This window comes from Giraffa tippelskirchi, chromosome 12 (assembly GCF_054371585.1).
Source record: "Giraffa tippelskirchi isolate mGirTip1 chromosome 12, T2T-mGirTip1v1.2.pri, whole genome shotgun sequence".
NCBI classification, from domain to species: Eukaryota; Metazoa; Chordata; class Mammalia; order Artiodactyla; family Giraffidae; genus Giraffa; species Giraffa tippelskirchi.
The window spans coordinates 111942190-111969480 of NC_137286.1; positions in this window are offsets into that span (position 1 = coordinate 111942190).

Here is a 27291-nt window from a genome sequence, read left to right on the forward strand (position 1 = left end):
TAGGAAATGTGTATAATTTGATAATTATATATATATCCACATGCTCAGATTCTTCTGATTAACAAGAAGACAACTATATTCAATCAAAAAACAGAATACACACAATATATTATCTCAAGCATGTTACTCAGCTTATTATTCATTTGAAAAGACCCTGATGCTGGGAAAGATTGAAGGCGGGAGAAGGGGATGACAGAGGATGAGATGGTTGGATGGCATTACCGACTCAATGGACATAAGTTTGAGTAAACTCCAGGAGTTGATAATGGACAGGGAGGCCTGGCGTGCTGCAGTCCATGGGGTCGCAAAGAATCAGCACGACTGAGTGACTGAACTGAACTGAACTCAGCTTATTGTTTACTTTTGACTAATTAAAAATGATTATGAATGCTTTTTCCCCCCTTAATCTAGACTAGCACTGAAACTGCTTTTGTTAATACAGTGTGGTAGATGTGTTAGTCTGTCTTCTATTGAGCCGTCTGCTCCAGTTTATACTCTCCTAGGAGATAGCAGATTAAGTCAGTAGCATGTAGGGCAAATTAGTGAAAGCATTTGAGCAAGAGGCGTGATGTAACAAGATAATAATAAAATGCACTTAATTAGAATAAACCTTGATTAGAATAAACCTTGGTGAAAGGTCAGGTAGCAGATTTATGACTTCAAACTGACCTTCTGGAAACCTAATGCCTCTCTTTCAGGTGCAAATTTCTGAAGAAGGGAAGTTTAAAATTGGCGAACAGTTCAGAAATGCAAATGAAAAGAAAGATGTCTTAGGAATTGCCTGAAAGCTGCTTTTGAATTCAAGTTTACTTAAGGCAGGAAAAATTCAGTTGTTCATATCAGAGAATGAGAGACTACTGATGAGATATTATGAATGCTCCTCATCTCAAATAAACCCTTTCAATATCAGTTAGGTGGAAGAAATGAAATATTATAAATTAAAGAATTTGAGCTCCAAATAGCTGGTGAAATTTTATCTTATGATTGTAAAGGAATCCCAAATGAGGTTTATGAAATAACTTATCTTTCCTACTTCAATTTCCAGTAACTGTGCGCTTAAAATTCATCAGAATAAAGTACATGTTGACAAGAGTTCATCCAAGATGATAATTACAGTTTTTTTTCCGAACAGTCTCTCTTGAAAACATAGCAAAATTTATAATGCTCAGCAGCACATTTCAAGAAAGTTTGAATATTTCTACTACAAGCAATATTGGAAGATAAATATATGCTTCATAATTTATGAGTCTAAGTTTGTTGACATCATTACTACAATAAGATCTTTTTTTTTTAAACTATTTACCAGTTTAGTACTAATATATATCTATATTTTAAAAGAGAAATGCCAATACTGGTTATCCATATTAATGTATATAGTGTTAAATTTTAGCTAACATATTTTGGAGTAATTGTGTTGTCAAACTTTTCCATAATTATTTTTCAACTAGGACCTTATGCCACATTGATATGGTACATATTGTATACATAAAATTGCTCTGGCTAAAATTAAATATTTTGTTTATATTTCTATAAACAAATTTTATTTCTATAAATAAAATATCTATAGTGAGCAAAGTGATTAAATTGTATGATTTTTTTATTTTCAAAACATTTTAGGGTCTAGAATTTTTGCATAAATGACTAAATTTTTAATATAAAAATTTGTTTTAATTTATCATTCCAAAAATCACAAATAAAAGGGAAGGGCAAATGGAATAGCAACTTACTGAGAAATCTTTCTGACTCCAAATACAAATGAGAATGGCCAGTGCATGCTGGAAATTTTGGGCATAAATTCACATGGCCATTGGGCATTATATATTAAGACTTAGTGACAGTTTTGTGTAAGAAAGAGTTCTAATACTTGCAAAAGTGTTGTTATTAGCATGGCTTAAGATTACCAAAAATAGTCTATAGACATAAGCCTGGGTGCCAAAGAAATATATATATATTTTTAGTAATTTCTCAGTCACTAACTAGTTTTGAAATATCAGAGATTAGAGAACTGGTTAACTTTACCAGTTCTCAGATTCTTCTTGTAGTTAATGTGGAACTGAGTGGGTACACTATCAAATACCTTTCAGTTCATAAATTCTTGTTATCAACAAACTTATGCAAGCAATACACAGTTATATTATTTTCAAGGGAAATATTCAATTATAGAAATCTAAAATGCTGTCTCAGTGTTCTAAGGTCCTGATACTGATTTTTGTTTGTTTGTTTGTTTGTTTAATCTTGTTTTGGCATTATTTCCAAGAGCTTAGACACTATACATTTTGGCAAAATATATCTTAACTACAGTTGTCAGTTTGGTCCCTCTGGTCTAAGCTCACAGTATCTAAACAATTCTTCCCCTTAACAGTGTTTAACGCTAAACAAATTGTCAGTAGAAAGGTGAATGAATCCTCGCTAAGGTATAACTACATATAAAATATTCTCTATTCTTTACAGAATATTTAAAACATAAAGAATATTTTACATAGGGCTTCCCTGGTAGCTCAGCTGGTAAAGAATCTGCCTACAGTGCAGGAGATTCCGGCTCAGTTCCTGGGTTGAGAAGATCCTCTGGCTACCCACTTCAGTATTTTTGGGCTTTCCTGGTGGCTCAGACATAAAGAATTCACCTGCACTGTGGAAGACCTGTGTTCGATACCTGGGTTGGGAAGGTCCCCTGGAGGAGGGCATGGCAACCCACTCCAGTATTCTTACCTGGAGAATCCCCATGGACAGAGAAATCTGGCAGACTACAGTCCATGAGGTTGCAAAGAGTCAGACATAACTGAGTGGCTAAGCTTATGGATATTTTATATAAAGTGATTTATACAGATACATGTGCAAATGAATATGGGGCCACTAATCTATGTAAAACCAAAATATTATCAGTTCAGTTCAGTTCAGTCGCTCAGTCATGTCCGACTCCTTGTGAGCCCATGAATTGCAGCACGCCAGGCCTCTCTGTCCATCACCAACTCCCTGAGTCCACCCAAACCCATGTCCATCGAGTCGGTTATGCCATCCAACCATCTCATCCTCTGTCGTCCCCTTCTCCTCCCGCCCCCAATCCTACCCAGCATTAGGGTCTTTTCCAATGAGTCTACCCTTCGCATGATGTGGCCAAAGTATTGGAGTTTCAGCTTCAACATCAGACCTTCCAATGAACACCCAGGATTGATCTCTTTTAGGATGGATTGATTGGATCTCCTTGCAGTCCAAGGGACTCTCAAGAGTCTTCTCCAACACCACAGTTCAAAAGCATCAATTCTTTGGCGCTCAGCTTTCTTCACTGTCCAACTCTCACATCCATACATGACCACTGGAAAAACCATAGCCTTGACTAGATGTACTTTTGTTGGCAAAGTAATGTCTCTGCTTTTAAATATGCTATCCAGGTTGGCCATAACCTTCCTTCCAAGGAGTAAACATCTTTTAATTTCATGGCTGCAATCACCATCAGCAGTGATTTTGGAGCCCAAAAAAATAAAGTCTGACACTGTTTCCACTGTTTCCCCATCTATTTCCCATGAAGTGATGGGACCAGATGCCACAATCTTAGTTTTCTGAATGTTGAGCTTTAAGCCAACTTTTTCACTCTCCTCTTTCACTTTCATCAAGAGGCTCTTTAGTTCTTCTTCACTTTCTGCCATAAGGGTGGTGTCATCTGCATATCTGAGGTTATTGATATTTCTCCCGGCAATCTTGATTCCAGCTTGCGTTTCTTCTAGCCCAGCGTTTCTCATGATGTAGTCTGCATATAAGTTAAATAAGCAGGATGACAATATACAGCCTTGACGTACTCCTTTTCCTATTTGGAACCAAAATATAGACTGTTCTTAAAATATTAGTACATCTGAAATACTATGTAAAATAAGATGTATAGACATTGGAATCCTGCTTTAAATACCTGTTGACTACATAGCTTTGAATTTGGTTTTGCAAATCTTTCAAATTACAGATTACAATTCAAATCTACATCTTTGAATTTTCGATTCTTCATTTGTGAATAATAATGGCTAAGTTCTTAGCAGACTGTAATAGCTCATCAAATGACCTGTTCGCATGTTGTTTTTTATTGCTTTCATATCTGTTTGCTAGTCTAATTCTTTTATATTTATAATATAGACTTACTTTTATGTGTGTTTGTCTCAAGAGAGAGGAGAGGGAAAATGAGAAGAAGGGACTAGAGTGAGAGAGAGAGGTAGGGTTAGAGGGCGAGGCAGAAAGAGAGAGAGAGAGAGAGATCCATCTCTATAAATGGTTCTGTGGTTCTGTATCAATAGAAGCACAAGCATGTAGGAATCATGTCCTAGTTATGGACGCACTTGTGGTATAAATTCCTAAATATATTTATATATAATGCATATGCATATCATAGAAGGCAATGGCACCCCACTCCAGTACTCTTGCCTGGAAAATCCCATGGACAGAGGAGCCTGGTAGGCTGCAGTCCATGGGGTCGCTAAGAGTCGGACACGACTGAGTAACTTCACTTTCACTTTTCACTTTCATGCATTGGAGAAGGAAATGGCAACCCATTCCAGTGTTCTTGCCTGGAGAATCCCAGGGACGGGGGAGCCTGGTGGGCTGCCGTCTATGGGGTCGCACAGAGTTGGACACGACTAAAGCGACTTAGCAGCAGCAGCAGCAGCAGCAGCAGTATATGCATATATAATATTTACTGTGGAGTTTTATAAATGTGCTTATATTTATAAAAGTATTTTTATAGACTATTGTATTTCATAAATGATTTACCCAGTGTTTCTTAAGATGTACTAGTATTGCAGTATGTAACTCTAACCAAACATATAATGAAATATATACTGAACAACAAAACCCACAAGATTTAGATTGCAAAGAGACTATTTTTAAAAGTCCAACATGCATTAGGTGTTGAGAGAAGCCTCAAAAAATCTATAGAGGAAGTGGCAAGAGTACACAGAACTGTACAAAAAAGATCTTCATGACCCAGATAACCACAATGGTGTGGTCACTCATCTAGAGTCAGACATCCTGGAATGTGATGTCAAGTGGGCCTTAGGAAGCATCACTATGAACAAAGCTAGTGGAGGTGATGGAATTCCAGTTGAGCTATTTCAAATCCTGATAGATGATGCTGTGAAAGTGCTGCATTCAATGTGGCAGCAAATTTGGAAAACTCAGCAGTGGCCACAGGACTGGAAAAGGTCAGTTTTCATTCCAATCCCAATGAAAGGCAATGCCAAAGAATGCTCTAACTATCGCACAATTGCATTCATCTCACACGCTAGTCAAGTAATGCTCAAAATTCTCCAAGCCAGGCTTCAGCAATACATGAACCGTGAACTTCCAGATGTTCAAGCTGGTTTTAGAAAAGGCAGAAGAACCAGAGATCAAATTGCCAACATCCATTGGATCATTGAAAAAGCAAGAGAGTTCCAGAAAATCATCTATTTCTGCTTTATTGACTATACCAAAGCCTTTGTGTGGATCACAATAAACTGTTAAAAATTCTGAAAGAGATGGGAATACTAGACCACCTAACCTGCCTCTTGAGAAACCTGTATGCAGGTCAGGAAGTAACAGTTAGAACTGGACATGAAACAACAGACTGGTTCCAAATAGGAAAAGGAGTATGTCAATGCTGTATATCGTCATCCAGCTTATTTAACTTATATGCAGAGTACATCATGAGAAAAACTGGGCTGGATGAAGCACAAGCTGAAATCAGGATTACTGGGAGAAATATCAATAACCTCAGATATGCAGATGACACCACCCTTATGGAAGAAAGTGAAGAGGAACTAAAAGACCTCTTGATGAAAGTGAAAGAGGAGAGTGAAAAAGTTGGCTTAAAGCTCAACATTCAGAAAACGAAGATCACGGTATCTGGTCCCATCACTTCATGGGAAATAGATGGGGAAACAGTGGAAACAGTGTCAGACTTTATTTTTTTGGGCTCCAAAATCACTGCAGATGGCGATTGCAGCCATGAAATTAAAAAACACTTACTCCTTATGAAGGAAAGTTGTGACCAACCTAGAGAGCATATTAAAAAGCAGAGACATTACTTTGCCGACAAAGTTCCGTCTAGTCAAGGTCATCGTTTTTTCAGTAGTCGTGTATGGATGTAAGAGTTGAATGGTGAAGAAAGCTGAGTGCCGCAGAATTGATGCTTTTGAACTGTGGTGTTGGAGAAGACTCTTGAGAGTCCCTTGGACTGCAAGAGAATACAACCAGTCCATCCTAAAGGAGATCAGTCCTGGGTGTTCATTGGAAGGACTGATGTTGAAGTTGAGACTCCAATACTTTGGCCACCTCATGCGAAGTGTTGACTCACTGGAAAAGACCTTGATGCTGGGATGGATCGGGGTCAGGAGGAGAAGGGGATGACAGAGGATGAGATGGCTGGATGACATCACCTACTCGATGGACATGAGTTTGGGTGAACTCCGGGAGTTTGTGATGGACAGGCGTGCTGTGATTCATGGGGTCGCAAAGAGTCGAACATGACTGAGACTGAATTGAATTGAACTGACTGAAATCTGATAAAATTATAAATCAATAATTATTTTATATATATATCCTAAAACTGACAGCACAATGAGAAAATTCTGTATGCCAAATAAGAAACATAAGGAAATTACAAAATAACTAAAATGTAAAGGATATTAAAACATTCTGTGAGACACAATTTTATCTCTTTAAAACTTCAGTTATGTTTATCAGAAATTAAAAACAAATTTTTAAAAATAGACCAAATGTTAAACTTCAGGAGATTGAGAAATAGGATAAAGCCAAATAACTTAGATGAAAGGAGGAAATGATAAAAATAAGAATAAAAATTTGTAGAGGTGAACAGGGTAATGTGACATAGTTTAATAAAACAAAAATCTGATTCTTGACAAGGAAATAATAAATAAACAACTACTAAATATGAAAGAAATATATTTAAAAAGTAAAAAAAATAAATCTACTAATAGGAGGGGGAAGACAACTATGAATAGAGTAGACATTTTTGAAATAAAATAAAATATGATTAAATTAGACATTAAAATAGACAAAATGATGATATGCCAAATATTTTTGGAAAACAATATAAAATGGTGCATTTCTATGAAAAGTTATAAAGTGGTAAAATTTAAGCAAGAGAAAATTAATAGTCTAAATGATCCCAAGACAATTAAAAAATTAAATTAAAATGAGATTAAAAATCCTCTACCATGGCCACATTTTCTCAGACTTTTTGTTTCCTTCATCTACATCTTTGACTAAAATTGTTCTGTGCCATTTAAAAGAAAAAAAGAAAATCTCCAAATTCCTTATTAAAACTTGTCAATTTCCATGTTATTTGTTATGCAGGATTGAGGGGAATTTCTATGGTTGTAATTTTTTTTCAAATTTATGCCATAGATATGAAGTTTTTAGCAACATTTGATCTGTTTTAATGCTGTGTCAACTATCTTTGAATTGATTCTTAGTGTTTATTAGCACTTTATGAAGAAAATATAACAGGGAAGAACAAATCTAACTCCATATTGGATCTGTTCCTTTAACTTTTGCATTCCATTGCTTTTGCTACAAACGAGGAATATCTATAGCCTGAAATCTGAAAAATATAGAATAGCACATTCTGAAGGCTCTGGCCTTTAAAGGTATAATACTTTTCCATTTATGTACAAATAAAAAGTTGCAGAACAACAGCAAAAAATGTCTTATTAGAAGTTTACAGGAATGTTGTGACCTGACTCCAAGTGGATGACAGCAAGAACAAAGGATTCCAACACCAAGAAGTTTGCAACAATGAACCACACTCCCAACTTTTTTGACATAAAAGGAGCCTGAATTCTATCTCTAATAAAATGGTTCTTTGGGACAGTAGTCCACCATCCTCTCAGTCTCCTGGCTTTCTAAATAAAGTTGCTATTCCTTGTAACAACAACTTCTCTCCTGATTTATTAACCTGTCATGCAGAAAACAGTACAAACTTGGACTCTGTATCAAAAATACTATAACTCTGTTAGAGGAAATATTTCCTATTTTCCTTTTCTTAGATCAACTGACTTTAGAACTTTGAGCTAGTTGAGAATATAGTTGAAAGTTAATATTTTGTGTAGATATGTGATTTAGCAAAGAGACTAAATTAGAAGCCAAAGTATAATAGAATAAAGAGAACTTGCATTGATTTCAGCAGTGTTATCTGGCTACTGTTCAGAAAAGACAAAAATATATGCTAATTAGATGCAATTGGAATTAAAGGAATTTAACAAAGATAAGTTAAGAATCTGATTTGGTTTCAGTTTTTGGAAGGTAAAAATAATTTTTCAAGAAGTATTATAATACTGGAGACTTGGTTTAAATTTTCTTTTCTTCTCCAAATTAATTTGGAATTGTGGAAAATGGAGTTTTATAGGAATTATATAGTACCCCATTTCCTCATATTATAATGATCAAAAAAAATTATAAAGTAAATTTCATTTAAGATATAAGTTTAATGGCTTTCTGGTTGACTTTTCAAACTCTTCTGCAAAATTCTACATAAAACTTCCAATATAAAATGCTTTATAGATCATTGTATTAAATTAAAAGATAGAAAATATTGTTCTTTTTTAATATTCTGATATTTCAAAATTTCTTCTGAACCATGCTATTTATTAAAATTTTATTGTATTAAATCATACATACATAATGCATTTTGCTTGTTAATGTAGTGTCATTGGAAGACACATGGAACATCTAAATAGTAGTTATTATGTTGAGCCTAGTGACTGGAACATAGTAACCCTCCAATAAATGTTAACTTCTACAGTTTTCATACCAACTTTTGCAGAAAGCAAAATCATCATAGGAAAAATGCTATATTATATTTTTGATAAATCTATTTCCCAAAGACCAAACTCTACAAATTTATTTTTTACCAAAGAAAATGTTTCTTGCAGCATATTTGGGTAACTTACTTTTCCCCTTTTCATTTGCTTCTACTTATCATTTCCAGTTCTAAATATCCAACATAAATCTATTTAGATACACCCTATGTTCTATTGTCCAGCCAGATAAAATTTTGCTTGATTCTCCCAATAAATTCATACAGAAGCACCAAATCCTCTTCTGTAAGTAACACAGAACTTTGATTCACAGGTTTATAAGCCATCAGGTACTGTACTATGCTTTTGGCTTACATAACTAACTCTCTCCAGGAGCATTATGTATTCAAAAATGTGGAAACTTGTTTACTTACTGGTCTTGTAATGTACGTATCTGTTATATAATAGGAGTTTAAAGGTAATGAAAGAAAATAAGATTAAAAAAAAAAAGAAAAGTGTCCAGGGAGAAAAAAAAAAAAGAGAAACATTACAAGACTAACAATAAAGCAAAATGAGATAAAAATCAATTTTATATTAACTTTGGATATGTAATACACATAATTAACCTTATCTTCTAATCATTTCACTAGTTACCTCAAATTAAATATTTTAATATTATCCAAATTCTAATTCCTTCATTTTTTTCTTTTCATTTTGAACGGCAACTTCAACATTTCTATTATGTTCTTGAGGACTGAAGAGTGGGCTCCCAGTGCTCAACTTTCTCTTAGCAATACTCTTCTCCCTTTCCCATAACTCCTCCACCTCAACTAAAGATGGCTAAGATATTAATACCAAGAAAGAAGTTTCAATATTAACTGATTATTCATAACCCTTTTGAAGACCATCAAGATTAATTTTATCATGCTTTATATATCTCTCTATTTCAGCTCCCATTAGAAATTCAATACTTGAGCCATTCTCATCTCTATATAGTTTTGTATGATTCTTAATTTAACCCAAGATTACATCCTACAAAATTAACAGCAAGCCTTCCATTATCTCTCAGAACTCTGTCAGCAGCAAAATTTCCCAAATCCCCAATATGTTTTCCTATGGTCTTGACATTTTACTTCTCTAAACAAAAGCTGGTCATTTAAATTTAGTGTGTCCTGTGCAAACTTTGTAAGTGAACTCTGTTGCTGTTGTTTTTCTTCATCTTCCCTTCTTCACATATGATAAAGCCTGGAAATGGACTAAAAGTCCTCCTTACTCATTAACATTTGAATGTTTGTTTCTCCTGATTTATAAACTTCTCATCTTCTTGGTGCCAAACTATTCTACCCACTAGTTCCCATTGTTTCAGCCATATACCATTGCTTTTATTGGAAATTTTAACACTTGAATCACTTTTCCTTCCCTACCATTTATACTACCATTATTATTAAAATATTCACTCTCTGTCAATGTTTCCATTTGATATCATGATTTCTATTTTCCTTAAATGCTTTGTCTTTCAACCCATTCAGTGATTCACTCCCATGGTCAAGCACTAGGAGAACTTAATATCTGCCAATTCTTCAAAATGTAAGTTTCAAGCATCTGAAACTCCAAACACCACATTTTAACCTTCTGACTCACTGTCTAAAGAATTTCAACTTAACAACATTGAATTCTACCAGGACTTCAAGTGCATTGTCTTTACCATCTCTTCCCTTTCCCCTTCCCCTGCCACCCTTCACTCTCCACACTGCCCCCAATTCTTCTCATGCTCTTACTTCCCTCAATAGCCACTATTTTAGATACTGATTTAAATATATAAACAACTATCTTATCCCTTGCTCTCTGTGGAACAATTGGGGCAAAGCACAAGCAAGATAAAAATTCAAATTTCCACCTCTTCTTTATCTGTTCCAAGTATTTGGACAAGGTTAGTGAAACATACAACAATGCAGATTCATTTCACAAACCTCCAATGGAATCTCAATGCTAATCGCCAATTAGTCTACATTTTCTCAGTCATTGTACTCTTCTGCACTCCAATATTTCAGAAATGTTACTCTCTACTAAATCCTTAGTAACTTTCCCTGGAACACGTTCATTTGCTTCCTTCTCAATTTACTAATGAAATAGAAGCAATTATAAGAGTATGAATATGTTCTTACAGTTACTCCAAAACTACTGGATATTCCTTTCCATTTTCACATTTCAAAGTGATGACTTAGTCTTCAGACATCTCTGGTCTGTCCATACCCATTTTCTAGTTGATATCACATGTATGCAAGCCCCTAAAAAGCAAGTGTATCATGAGGACTGGGCATCCCAGGTGGCTCATTGGTAAAGAATCCACCTGCAATGCCAAAGGTATTCAGTTTGATCCATGCCTGGGTAAGGAAGAGCCCCTGGAGAAGGAAATGGTAACCCACCCCCACTACTGTTGCTTGGAACACCCCATGGACAGAGGTGATGGGCAGGCTACAGTCCATAGAGTCACAAAAGAGTCAGTCACGACTTAGAGACTAAACAACAACAGAACAGCATATCATGATGACTACAAAATTAGTATCTCCAGCTTTGACCATTTTCCTAAATTCTAGGTGCATGTATTCAACTGCTTACTAAGTTTTTCCTCTCATAATCTGACACAATTAGCATGTCCAAAGACACCTTATTTCCTCCCATATCTGCTCTGCCACACCTACCTTTACTCCAATTTCTCCATACTCAGTTCAGTTCAGTCACTCAGTCATGTCTGACTCTTTGTAACCCCATGGACCGCAGCACGCCAGGCTTCCCTATCCAAAACCAACTGCCAGAGCTTATTCAAACTCATGTCCATCAAGTCGGTGATTCCATCCAACCATCTCGTGTCCACTTATTCAGGACTGATTTCCTTTAGGATTGACTGTTTGGATATACTTGAAGTCCAAGGGACTCTCAAGAGTCTTCTCCAGCTCCACAGCTCAAAAATATCATTTCTTCAGCTCTTAGCTTTCTTTATGGTGCAACTCTCACATCCATACATGATAACTGGAAAAACCATAGCTTTGACTAGACAGACCTTCATTGACAAAGTAATGCCTTTTCTTTTTAATATGCTTTCTAGGTTGCCCATATATTTTCTTCTAAGGAGCAAGTGTCTTTAATTTCATAGCTGCAGTCACCATCTGCAGTGATTCTGGAGCCTGCAATAAATAAATGAATAAAGTCTGTCACTGTTTTCATTGTTTACCCATCTATTTCCCATGAAGTGATGGGACTGAATACCATGATCTTAGTTTCCTGAATGTTGAGTTTTACACTAACTTTTTACACTGTTGAGGCTCTTTAGTTCTTCACTTTCTGCCATAAGGCTGGTGTCATCTGTGTATCTGAGGTTACTGATATTTCTCCCAGCAATCTTAATCTCAACTTGTGTTTCATCCAGCCTGGCATTTTGCATGATGTACCCTGCATATAAGGTAAATAAGCAGGGTGACAATATACAGCCTTGGCGTACTCCTTTCCTAATACGGAACCAGTCTGTTGTTCCATGTCCAGTTCTAACTGTTGCTTCTTGACCTGCATACAAATTTCTCAGGAGGCAGGTAAGGTTGTCTGGTATTCCCATCTCTTGAAGAATTTTTCAGTTTATTGTAATCCACACAGTCAAAGCTTTGGTGTAGTCAATAAAGCAAAAGTAAGTGTTTTTCTGGACAGATGTTGGCAATTTGATCTCTGGTTCCTCTGCCTTTTTTAATCCATCTTGAACATCTGGAAGTTCATGGTTCACATACTGTTGAAACCAGGCTTGAAAATTGTGAGCATTAGTTTGCTAGTGTGTCGGATGAGTGCAATAATGTGGTAGTTTGAGCATTCCTTGGCATTGCCTTTCTTTGAGATTGGAATGAAAACTGACCTTTTCCAGTCCTGTGGCCACTGCTGAGTTTTCCAAATTTGCTGCCACATTGAGTGCAGCACTTTAACAGGATCATCTTTTAGGATTTGAAATAGCTCAACTGAAATTTGATCACCTCTACTAACTTTGCTCATGGTGATGCTTCCTAAGTTCCTAAGGCCCACTTGACTTTGCATTCAAGGTATCTGGCTCTAGGTGAGTGATCACACCATCACGGTTATCTGGGTCATGAAAATCTTTTTTTTGTATTGCTCTTCTGTGTATTCTTGCTACCTCTTCTTAATATCTTCTGCTTCTGTTAGGTCCATACCATTTGTGTGCTTTATTGTGCCAATCTTTGCATGAAATATTCCCTTGGTTTTACTAATTTTCTTGAAGAGGTCTCTAGTCTTTCCCATTCTATTGTTTTCCTCTATTTTTTTTGCCCTGATCACTGAGGAAGTTTTTCTTATCTCTCCTTGCTCTTTTTTAGAACTCTGCATTCAAATGAGTATATCTTTCCTTTTCTCCTTTGCCTTTAGCTTCTTTTCTTTTCTCAGCTATTTGTAAAACATCCTCAAACAACCATTTTGCCTTTTTGCATTTCCTTTTCTTGGGGATGGTTTTGATCACTGCCTCCTGTACAGTCAGGGGACTTTCAGCTTTAAGGGATCAATATTATTATTTTCTTTTGTATGTCATTTCTCAAGGATTCCCTATTCCTTATCAGATCCTGGAAAACAGGAAAGAGCAGAGCTGCATGCAGTTCTCAGCACAGAGATCATGAGAAAGGGCACCTGCTTGGATTCCTTTCAGTGACTCCCTTCAGTGACCTTACTTAAATGTAATCTGTTCTGTTATGCTCCTCTTAGTCAGGATATGGAATGCTTTCTGGCCCTTTGAAGATTGTTATTTGTTTTGTTTTTGCTTGGCTTTGTTTTTGCTCAGTTTTTTTTTTTTTTTTTTAATGCCTAAAGCTGCCTTGTATGAAGATATATAAACATGCATTTCTGCAAATAAAGCACCCTTGTTTCACTCGAGACTTGGGTCCCCTGTGTCCCTCTTCTCATCGACTCCAGTCCCCAGGTCCCGGTCTACAAAACCGTGACACTGTACAATGTCGCAAACCTCCATCCATAGTTCTTCAGGCACTTTGTCTATTAGATCTCATCCCTTGAATCTATTTGTCACTTCCACTGGTCTAGTGGTTTTCTCTACCTTCTTCAATTTAAATATAAATTTTTTCTATAAGAAGTTCATGATTTGAGCCAGTTATCTCCCAGTCTTGTTTTTGCTGACTGTATAGAGCTTCTCCATCTTTGGCTGCAAGTAACGTAATCAATCTGATTTTGGTGTTGATCATCCAGTGATGTAAATGTGTACAGTCTTCTCCTGTGTTGTTGGAACATGGTGTTTACTATGACCAGTGTATTATCTTGCCAATACTCTGTTAGCCTTTGCCCTGCTTTATTTTGTACTCCAAAGCCAAATTTGCCTGTTACTCCAGGTGTCTCTTGACTTCCTACTTTTGCATTCCAGCCCCTTATAATGAAGAGGACATCTTTTTGGGGTGTTAGCTCTAGGAGGTCTTGTATGTCTTCACAGGAGAGTCAGTTTCAGCTTCTTCAGTATTACTGGTTGGGGCACAGACTTGGATTACTGTGATACTGAATGGTTTGCCTTGGAAGTGAACAGAAATCAATCTGTCGTTTTTGAGACTGCATCCATTTACTGCATTTCAGACTCTTTTGTTAGCTGTGATGGCTACTCCATTTCTTCTAAGGGATTCCTGCTCACAGTAGTAGATATAAAGGTCATCTGAGTTAAATCTGCCCTTTCCAGTCCTTTTTAGGTCACTGATTCCTAAAATGTCAATGTTCACTCTTGCTGTCTCCTGTTTGACCACTTCCAATTTACCTTGATTCATGGACTTAACATTCCACATTCCTATGCAATATTGCTCTTTACAGCATCAGACTTTACTTCCATCATCAGTCCCATCCACAACTGGGTGTTATTTTTGCTTGGCTCTGTCTCCTCATTCTTTTTGGAGTTATTTCTCCACTGTTTCCTAGTAGCATATTGAGCACCTACCATCCTGGGGAGTTCATCTTTCAGTGTCCTATCTTTTTGCCTCTTCATATTGTATATACTGTTCTTCATATTTGTTGTTTGCAATTCCTTTCAGTCAAATTTCAGCCTCCAAATCATATGATTATTATTTTCTTTGTTTCTCTCACATCTGTGTTTATTCCACTAGGGAACTGTATTCCCTCTTCTTCTGATAAATGTCCAGAATCTTATAATGTCTCATCTTATCTTCACCATAGCCAAGTTAGTTCCAAGAATTATCACTCTCCTCTGGATGACGCCATTTTATCTGCCCTCCTTGTTTTAACTTTCCTTTTAATAGTCTTTCTATATCAAAGAGAAACCAGAATAATCTTTTAAGTGTGTATCTTCGCAAATCTCCCTAATGTTTCCATCTCAGAATAAAATGCAGTATCCTTACCCTGATTAGGAAATGGATATCTGTGCTAACTCTATTTATCTTCTGAATCACCCACCTATTCACTTTATTTAAACTAATCTTCTGTCCGGCCCTCACTTCCTGGGAAAGATCAAGAAGGCACCTACCTGCTTAGAGACTTCAAATCCCTGTTAGTTCTTATGGAATGCTCTGACCTCAGATATCTACTTGACACAGACTCTTACTCTGACATCAGCTCAGATACACTTTATTTACCTCATCAGAAATTCTAGGAGATAACACCTGAAAATATTTGAAGTGTCAAGTAATACATTGAGATTCACGATATTTAGACATATGTGTATATATATAGCATATAAATTTCAAGGATATTTTATTAGCTGTAATACTTAAGTCAATGGTAGATATTTTATTTTCCTAAGAGCTTTTTCCCAAACTTCCCACTATCATTGGGAAAGAGATTAAAAGTAATCATTAAAACAAAAACACACTAGCCCCATTTATTTTGGAAGGATAATTAATTATGTCTACAAAGTGGGTAAAATGCCAATGATATTGCTAAAGGAAAGGAGAAAGGATATTCAGAGCCTTCTGTCAGAGCATTACTCAGAATAATACTGTTGTCAATAGCAATTTGGTAGGGTTTTCTTTAGAGAACTATTTGGAAAAGTTTTTCCTTGTCTTTCTTCAAAGGATTTAAATAATGAGGCTACATATTTTTCAGAAAACCCCTCTATAGTCTAATAAAGCATCTTGGCATACAACAGTTTTTCCTATAAAACCTTTTAAATTTTCTTTGACTCTATTTTCACTAGTTTATGTAAAATCCTTGCTTGTTAATCCAATCAACATGTTTTATCTTCATCAATAAACATTCAATATTTTAATTTTGAAGATGTCTTGTATATCTACTAAAATTTCAGCATCCACTTCTTTCTTCTATAATTGGAACGTACAGTTCATTAAATTGTTGTAATTGCTTGTTTGTATTTAGGACTTTACCTTTTCCCGAGGTCATTCTCTTTTCTATCAAAAATTAAGTCAAGTGCAAAAATACATAGCCAAAAACCACCATAGGTTCCTTAACATACATAATATCTTCACTGGTAAATAATAACCACTGATTGGAAAGCTATCATTTAACATGTTTGATGATTGATAAATATTTAACTGGACTTCCCTTATAACTCAGTCAGTAAAGAATCTACCTCCAATACAGGAGACCCAGGTTCAATTCCTGTGTTGGGAAGATCCCCTGGAGAATGAAATGGCAACCCACTCTAGTGTTCTTGACTGTAGAATCCCATAGACAGAGGTATCTGGCAGGTTACAGTCCATGGGGTTGCAAGAGTTGTACACTACTTAGCAGCTAAACTACCACCACCACCAGATACCTAACTATCCCAGGGAAAAATGTAATTATTTCCATTGTTCAGAAAATTTTAGAGTATTCAGTTGAATGGTTTATATGTGACTGGAAATGTTATTTTTCTTATGAAATAGGAAGAGAGTTTGTATTTACTGGTATGTTTCTCCTGGCTTGATTTTATTGCTATAAAATAAGAGAAACATCAAACTGAACAACTTTTGAAGGGATATTAAGAGAAATCTATTGATGAGGAAGAATTAAATGTGGCCCATTTTTAAAATGATGGTTTAAATCTGTGACTCAGGTGGAATCATTACATTCAGTTTGGACTATTTATCTTAAGAGACCTCAATAAAATTGTCTAAAAAATGATAAAAGAGATACCAATGGACTTTCTCATCTTTTCAATTGGTGCAGAGGATGCAAGGTTTTCATTAGGTAGAGTATTTGGCAATTTGGGAGATGGAGTATGATGACTATGATAGTGATTGAGGAGGAGGATGTAAATTCAGAGGTCTTTTGAAAGTGAAAGAATACCAGCTCTAGTTTGTCAGAATCTACAATTAATTTATAATTTTTGCCAAGATGTTTTCATTTTATTAAGTAGGAAGTAGTGGAGTTAGGTGATTAGAGTAATCTAGTTTTTTGTTGCTATATAAAGTCACTTGGGCTGGGGTGGGGTGTAACTTGGGAAATTGGGAGTGACATATGCACACTATTTGATGGATAATTAGTAAGAACCTAAATTTACAGCACAGAGAACTCTACTCAATACTCTGTAATGATGTATTTAGGAAAAGAATCTTAAAAAGAGTGAATATATGTAGCTAATTCACTGTGCTGTGAAGAAGAAACCAACATAAAATTGTAACTCAGCTATGCTGCAATAAAAATTAATTTAAAAGAAGCACATTTAAAAAAGCCATTTACATATCTCAGTGGATCAAAAGTATATACATTTTTTTTCACTCACATCATAACTCAATGTTATTGAGAAACTAGTTTGGCAGATATTATCCAGTGTTGTACTAGGGATTCATTCTCCATCTAACTTTTGAAACTGCAACATTAAAGTGGTGGCTGAAGAAAATTTTCAGGATAGAACAAGGTGTTTTTATGGACCAAATCTAGAGATGGAACACATTAATTACAATCACATTACATTGAACAGAAGGTTACAAGGACCTAACATAAATGCAGTGAGGCTGTGAAAACTATTCATGCACTTGAAAAGAAGACATAGGATAAGCAATATAACCAGGATTTTCCAAAAGGCAGAGAAATGGATAATGGTTTTCTTTCCATTCATGTACATTTTCATATCTAATACCTGTAAATAGATAAATATCAAAGTATGTTTATTTGGGAAAAACTTTTTACCATACACTAAGTGAAGTCATAATGTATCTTCATGCCTGGTTCATATGCAAATTTTGGAATAATAAAGGAATGCTGAAATCATTGAATATCATTTTAAATGAAGGATGATACTACTGTTTCTAATATATTTATGTATATATATATATTATTTTATTTTGATATTTTCTGAACTATTTTGTTGTGAAGATGTTGAAAATATTAGTTCAATTACAGAATCCTGCTAGTCTAACAGATTTTTAACTGGATTATTCCTTTGTTGCTCATAACAGAATAATGCTCATGGATTCAAAACAGATACCACAGTGATCAATAACTCAGCCTTTGGAGCCAAGTTGTATGGGACAAAGTCTCAGTTCCACTAGTTATTGGCTATATCAGACAAGGTTCCAGTAGGAAACAGAAATGGGGTAAATGCTAAAAATTGATTAAAAGGAGTTAAAAATTGCCAAGAATATTCTTTTATAAAATGTTGTTGCAGAATGATTAAATGGCAATCATGCCTTAGAAATTATTGTTCTATTAGATGTTTGTATACTTAACTCCCTCAAAACCATTTTGCTTACATGTAAGTGATAATTTCATCTCTCCTCTGAAATTATTTGTTTTTATTACAGAATAAAGATTTCTTGTCTGAAAGAGGAATGGGCCAATGTGTAGGATCTCTGAATCTCATAACTTCAGGATCCCTGCCCTGTGACACAACCGCATTGCATGAACAGGGGAACATTTGAATCTTGTCAAGTTTTCCCATGCAAAACTGGGGAATGGAGAACTGAATCTAAGGAGTTCTATGAATGATAAGCAGTATGATCCAGAGGTTTCATGTTTCCTGTCAAGCTATTGATAAAAGTGCAAGAATTTAATAGGGCTCTAGGGTATCATTAACAGCCACAAGAAAATATTTCTTGGCTTATAGAAGCAGACAAAGGGAGTGGTCATTGCAAAACCAAAAGAGTAGTGGCTGAAAATTAGGAGTTTGGGCATTTGAAAGAGTACATCACTATTTTGGGGCTTCCCACGTGACTTGGTAGTAAAGAACCTACCTGCCAATGCAGGATACATAAGAGACACTCGGTGTGATCACTGATCACTGGGTTGGGAAGATCCCCTGGAGGAGGGCATGGCAACTCACTCCAGTATTCTTGCCTGGAGAATCCCATGGACAGAGGAGCCTGGCAGGCTACTGTCTGTAGGGTAACAAAGAGTTGGACACAACTGAAGTGACTTAGCATGAATGCCTCACTATTTTTACTTTTTTTCTTTACAATAATATTTTTCATATCCTCCCTTTGATGAAATATAAGTGGAAGCCTGACCCCAAAAGAATCTTCTGATGCAGTTCATAAAGATTAGCTTCCCTTCATGAGGCACAGAACATGGGTGGATACAGGAAGAGCTAATCTGGAAGAGCAAATCAACTGAAACCCAGTTTCTGCACTTAAAAATATCATATTTTATGTTTAAAACACTCTTTTCTTGTACATACAAACTTCCAACTATGAAATATGGCTATATTTTACAATCTGAAATTCCTTGAACTGAACACTCTTCTGTTCTAAAAGCTCATCATATTCTGTGTACCACTGAACTGTCATATCTGTTAACTTATATCCCTCATTATTTTAAAGCCATAATCTCTTTTAACAAAAGCTCTCATAATTATTGTGAGTACATGCCCTAGTGTTATTCTCAACGTGTCACATCCTTGGGTTAGGTTAGGATAGAGTCTGTGAATTACTTCTAATGAGTAGAATATGGATATTACTTCTTTGATCAGGTTACATTACATAAGGCTCAGGATGTACAGATAGGAATGAAAAAGTGGCCCTTGCTGCCAAATTGTGAAATATGTTGTGAGAGGATGATATGACAAGGAGACATGATTGGGCTTTTAAGAGGTGACTCCTATAACCAGCAAGAAAGTCCCCTGTAACTGCAAGAGGATGAATTCTCCCAACTATTTGAATAATACTGGAAATAGATTCTTGACAGTCAATCCTCCTGATTAGAATGAACCCAGCCATTTCTTTATTGAAGACTCGTGAGGCCTTGAGCAGAGAACCCAATTGAGCTATGCCTGGACTCCTTACCTAAAAATTAGTTCAGTTCAGTTCATTTGCTCAATTGTGTCTGACTCTTTGCGACCCCATGGACTGCAGCAAACCAGGCTTCCCTGTACATCACCAGCTCCCAGAGCCTACTCAAACTCATGTTCATCACGTTGGTGATGCCATCCAGCCATCTCATCCTCTGTTGCCCCCTTCACCTCTTGCCTTCAATCTTTACCAGCATGAGGGGCTTTTCAAATGAGTCAGTTTTTCACATCAGGTGGCCAAAGTATTGGAGTTTCAGCTTCAGCATCAGTCCTTCCAATGAATATTCAGGACTGATTTCCTTTAGGATGGACTGGTTGGATCTCCTTGCAGTCCAAGGGACTCTCAAGAGTCTTCTCCAACATCACAGTTTAAAAGCATCAATTCTTCGGTGCTCAGCTTTCTTCACAGTCCAACTCTCACATCCATACATGACTACTGGAAAAACCATAGCTGTAAATAGATGGACCTTTGTTGGTACAGTAATGTCTCTGCTTTTTAATATGCTGTCTAGGTTGGTCATAGATTTTCTTCCTAGGAACAAGCGTCTTTTAATTTCATGGCTGCAGTCACCATCTGCAGTGATTCTGGAGCTCCCGCCCCCCCAAAATAATAATAATACAGTCTGTCATTGTTTCCATTGTTTCCCCATCTATTTACCATGAAGTGATGGGACTGGATGCCGTGATCTTTGTTTTCTGAATGCTGAGATTGAAGACAACTTTTCACTCTCCTCTTTCACTTTCATCACGAGGCTTTTTAGTTCTTCGTCGCTTTCTGCCATAAGAGTGGTGTCATCTACGTATCTGAGGTTATTGATATTTCTCCCGGCAGTCTTGATTCCAGCTGTGCTTCATCCAGCCTGACATGTTTCATGATGTATTCTTCATACAAGTTAAATAAGCAGGGTGACGATATACAGCCTTGGCGTACTCCTTTCCTGATATGGAACTAGTCCATTGTTCCATATCCAGTTCTAACTGTTGCTTCTTGACCTGCATACAGATTTCTCAGCAGGCAGGTAAGGTGTTCTAGTATTCCTATCTCTTGAAGAATTTTCCATAGTTTGTTGTGATCCACACAGTCAAAGGCTTTGGCATAGTCAATAAAGCAAAATAGTTTTGTGTTGTTTTTTTTTCCTGGAACTCTCTTGCTTTTTCGATGATCCAGCAGATGTTAGCAATTTGATCTCTGGTTCCTCTGTCTTTTCTAAATTCAGCATGAACATCTGGAAGGTCATGGTTCACATACTGTTGAAGCCTGGCTTGGAGAATTTTTAGCATTACTTTACTAGTATCTGAGAGGAGTGCAAATGAGCGGTTGTTTGAGCGTTCTTTGGCATTGCCTTTCTTTGGGATTGGAATGAAAACTGACCTTTTCCATTCCTGTGGCCACAGCTGAGTTTTCCAGATTTGATGGCATATTGAGTGCAGCACTTTCACAGCATCATCTTTGAGGATTTGAAATAGCTCAACTGGAATTCCATCACCTCCACTAGCTTTGTTCGAGTGATGCTTCCTAAGACACACTTGACTTCACATTCCAGGATGTCTGGCTTTAGGTGAGTGATCACACCATCATGGTTATCTGGGTCATGAAGATCTTTGTTGTATAGTTCTTCTGTGTATTCTTGCCACCTTTTCTTAATATCTTCTGCTTCTGCTTAATATCTTCTGCTAATAATACTGAGAGACAATAAATACGTACTGGTTCAAGCCTACAGGAATGTTCTCATTTGCTACAGAGAAGAGGAAACTGATATTATTATTTTCTGTAAGACTATTTTTAAATACTATTTTTTCAAAGATCTCAACTTTTCTCATATGTTCACAGGTCTTTCATTACCTTCATGCCATGTTTCCTATAATTCATTATCTTTTATCAGAAAAATCCCAGTTTAAGCAATACCATTTTTTCACATTAACAAATGCACTAGGGAAAAAGTTATTTTCTAAAAGTATAAAATATGGATATAAAGTATAAAAATTATTCTATAGTTTATATAGATTTTGAGGAAAAAAGAATTAAAATATATTTACTTAACAGAAGGCCTTTCATGTTGTTGCTTTTTTGAAGATAATCCTTTTCTGACATAGATACTTGTCAAATGGGTAAGAGAATGAAGAAGAGCAGTAAAAAAAAAAAAATTAAACTCCTTTATGCTCAGAAATTATTTATTATCAATGCACAAAGTATCATTACACACAATCATGCAAAATGCCGGGTTGGATGAAGCACAAGCTGGAATCAAAATTACCAGGAGAAACAACAACAATATCAGATATGCAGCTGCTTTCACTCTAATGGCAGAAAGTGAATAATGAGTGAAAGTTGCTCAGTCATGTCCAACTCTTTGTGACCCCATGGACTATACAGTTCATGGAGTTCTCTAGACCAGCATACTGGAGTGGGTAGCCTTTCCCTTCTTCAGGGGATCTTCCCAACCCAGGGATAGAACCCAGGTATCCTGCACTGCGAGCAGATTCTTTACCAGCTGAGCCTCAAGGGAAGCCCAAGAATACTGGAGTTGGTAGTCTTTCCCTTCTCCAACAGATCATCCTGATCCAGGAATCAACCAAGGGTCTCCTGCATTGTAGACTGATTCTTTACCAACTGAGTTATAGGAGAAGCCCTCACAGAAAGTGAAGAGGAGCTCAAGAGCCTCTTGATAAGAGTGAAAGAGAAGAGTGAAAGAGCTGGCTTAAAGCTCAACATTCAAAAAATTAAGATGGCATCTGGTCCAATCACTTAAGTGGAAACAGTGGCAAATTTTATTTTCTTGGGTTCCAAAATCACTGCAGATGCTGACTGCAGTAAAGGAATTCAAAGACATTTGCTCCTGGGAAGAAAACCTATGACAAACCTAGATAGCATATTAAAAAGCAGAGACATCACTTTTTACAAAGCTATGATTTTTCCAGTAGTCGTGTATGGATGTGAGAGTTGGACCATAAAGAAGACTAAGCACCAAAGAATTAATGGTTTTGAGCTGTGGTTCTGGAGAAGACTCTTGAGAGTCTCTTGAAGTGCAAGGAGAACCAACCTGTCAATTCTAAAGGAAATCAACCCTAAATATTCATTGGAAGGACAGATGCTAAAGCTGAAGCTTCAATACTTTAACCACCTGAGGCAAAGAACTAGCTCATTGGAAAAGACCCTGATGGAGGAGGAAAAGAAGAAAATAGAAAATGAGATGTTTGGATGGCATAATTGACTCAATGGACATGAGTTTGACCACACTCTGGGAGATAGTGAAGGACAGGGGAGCCTGGCATGCTGCATTTCATAGGGTTGCAAAGAGTCAGACATTAATTAGTGACTGAGCAATAACAACGATGCACAAAAGGATGATTTAAGCCCACTAAAATTCTTCTTTACTTATTATATATTATTCAAGTTATTCTACAGAGATTGTCTTCACTAGAACAAAGCTCCCTTAACTATATCAACAAATAATCTTATAATTATCAGGCTAGATTGTTTACGTCTTCTTCACTGTGAACTACAATTTTGTAAAAATTCAGCAGTCTCCTTTCCCTGGGTATAGCTGGATAATGATTGCGAGTAGAGATTTACTAGTTTTCTTTTAAATGTAATTGTATCAGAATGAGCTCCCTACTATCTTTTAAGCTCCAGTTGGTGTTGTGACAGTCAGTGCCGGCTCTAATCTTATTGTTAATGTCAAGGACCAAGCATGACAGCCCAGACAAGATAGGCTCCAGTGAATGAAAGTGTAATCAGTCTGGAAAAGAACTGCTCATCCATAAAGGATCAGACACTGGAAAGTCACTATCAGCATGTTCACGTTTGCTTCTTTTCTCAGTCTGATGGCCGCTAGATCATTTAACATCATATCCTTATGTCAAAGATTATTTGAAACTCATGTTGTTCTCACACTCTAAACAAAATGAATAAAAATGTTGTATATGTCAGCATTGTCAATATATGAAATTCAAAACATGAATGCATCCTGTGAAAATAATTTTAAAATATAGGATTTTACAAGCTGTTCCAAAAAATGTACCTTCACTATCCCACACTCAGTTTTCCAAAATGCAGCAGAAAGAGTTTCTACTCAGATTATAAAGTTGTATAGCCTTCTTTATGTCTTTATGATTTCTATTCCATTTATTTATAATGTATATTTTAAGCAAGTAATTAAATTCCCATTTAGTGATTCAAGGACATGGACACATTAGTCAACTTAATATATTGTACATGTCCAATAATTTTTTAAGAACATGAAAAAAATCCATGTAGTAATATTTTATTTCTGTTTAATCTCTAATCACACATCTTTTTAAAAGGTAAACAACATATAAATAGCTTATTAAAGAAAATTTATTATATATGACATTGAAGTGTTAGTATCATGTATTACTAATTTATTTTATGATGCTTTTTTAAAGTGTACTGTATCTCATTTCAAGAAAATTCTCTATATGTTTCTACAAAAAAAAAAAAAAGCTTGTAATATATAGCCTAACATAAATTTTTCTGAACAAGAAAAACTCGATTGTTTTCTTCTAGGTATTGAAGAACAAATTCAAATCTTAGATAATAACATAAATATGCTATAGATATCTCACATTAGAAGGTATAGAAAAAATGTGTTCTCTTTTTAATATATTTATGATACATTTACAAAATAACTGAGAAGTGTATTTGGTATTTGGGGAATATTGATAAGATAATGGCTATCATTTTAATTTTAAGATAATAGTTAAAATTGTTGTATACTTGTCAATTTGCATTATACTTTAAAAGCAAAAGTTTTAATGATATAAATTTCCCATGACTGCATGATGAGTCAGTGGAGTAATACAATATTTTTTTATCAAAATGTGTTGTGATTTAATATTTTTAAAGTAGATAAATTTTGAATTCTAATATTTATATAATTTTTGTTCCTCAAAAGAATCATCTATTTTGGCAATGTTGCAATTATAACTTGGAATTTAAAATGTTTATCTTTAGATTCTATTTTATAGTTATTTGATCATAATTAGTAATAAATTTTCTAACCAGTGGGCCTAAAACATTCAAGTTTTAGTTGACCTTGAGAGAAGTTGTTTCATACGAGGGGAAAAACCTATCTATTGAATGTTAAAATCAGTAAAAGTTAAAATAAAAAAATCAATAATTAAATAATATTTTTGAATGATATTTCTGTCAATGATAAAAAAGAAAGAAAATAAGAATTAGAAGTAGTTATAGCATCAAGAGAAACTATTGGATTTAATTCTTTTTCTTTCCTTCAAGAAAGGACATTTTAGAGTATGTTGAATATTTCTGAAAATGATTTATGTGGGAGAGAGAAATTAATAATTCAAAAATAAGGCAAAAGCAGTTGAAATCCAGACATCAATGAATTGATTTTTATTTGAAAGGTAGAGTGATATATCTCCATTTATATGAAGAAATCCAGGAAATAAGAGTACAGACATGGGGCAGTTTATACATTGGTCCTCAGAAGCTGAGTAAATGTCCATTTAATTTACTCTATATTTTCTCTAAATGAAAAGATAAGGATATCAGCTGAGATTATGGGGAAGAGAAGAGTCTTTTAGAGGTTTCCAGAGAAAAGAAACGATCAAATATTTAATCAGGAAAATAGGCAAGCTAAATTAAGGTGAAAAAATATGTTTCAGCATCTTGATTATAAAAGGTGAAATATCAGGACTGCTGTATTATCCTCCCAAATTGACATTTAATTCCTTAGGTTTAGGCAGATAAGATGTGGATATTTGAGGGTTTAATTTAGATTTATTATAACTAGGTGAGTATAATAAAGAAAGAACTAAGTGTAGCAAATGAGGATATTTAAAATTGAGATCAAGTGAATAATTAGAATAGATCATAAAAAATTTGAGTATGTAAAGGGGATGATGGACCAAGAAATGATGATGGAATTAATAGACTGGATGAATCAATATATTAAAGAATTACTGAAATAGATTAATTACAGGACGTGAACTAGTGATGTAAGTCATGCCACCTGAGTGAGGGATTTCTGAAATTAGCATGTTGAAGATGATACAATTTTTGTGTGATTCACAAAGTGTATGCCATTGAAGAGATAAAGCTACTATAAAAGTAATAATAATAACAGAACTAGAGATAGAAAAGAGGACAATTGCTAGATACTAAATTGGTCTGTGATTGGGAAATAGTATTTTGGACTTGAGGAGATGTTAGATATGAAGTGAGAGAGCTTGTGGTATAATTTATTGGAAAGAACTGAAACAAAATTGCTCTTCTTAAAAGTAAAAACCATGTAGATAAGTAATAACACACACATCCATACTGTTCAGTATACCTGATATGTGCACAGTTGCAAAAGGATGACAGCGATTAATGGGAAGGTAGTGAGTGAAGCAGTCAATTTTTGCTCCTTATGCCATCTTCTCTCAGCTCACATCTGACACCAACAATAACTATGATGGACTATCTCGTGTATGGAAACAGAATCTAACCTTAGATATCCTTCATTAATCTTTCTGCTTTTCTTCTGTAGGGCTTTCTCTGATGTGCAGGGCAATTAATACCTCTAGCAACAACCTTCAACCAGTGAGTGGGAGGGGGTGCATTAGTGCTGGGCAAATGAATGACAAAGTCTCTGATCCTTCAGATAGTGGGCTCTAGCCTTAGAAGGCTCTGGTGAGTTGAGTCTTAGTAGCCTACAACAACAACTTCAAAAACAAAGCATCTTTCCATGGCTGTCCTGTTTTCACTGTCACATCCACCTTACTCTTACTTTTGCTTCCTCAGATCACCTCCAAATAACCTAACTATTCCCAGCTTCTTTTTAGAGACTTTGTTTTCAGGCACAGATTTATACATGTAAGGATTATATATTTGTTTAATTTTAGCATATGATACAAGAGATTAACTCTGAAGAAGGCCCTTCTAAACATAAGATATATTGTAATTTTTATTTCTAGAGTACCAAATTTCTAGAGTACCTGGCCCACAAATCTCCAAAATAGGCACCTACTACTTATTACCATTTGACAGGGATGAGAAATCTTTCAGGTCCTTTAAAAACTTTATTTTGCAGTTTCACTGTGTTTTGATTTACCTTCCTAGACCTTTTTGTCTTTGGGGGAAATTATGTCTACATACTTGATGCATTTGAAATGTGGTGCTGGAGAAGACTCTTGAGATTCCCTTGGACACCAAGGAGATCAAACCAGTCAATCCTAAAGGAAATCAACCCTGAATATTCATTGGAAGGACTGACTTTGAAGTTGAAGCCCCAGTATTTTGGCCAGCTGATGTGAAAGATGACTCATTGGAAAAGA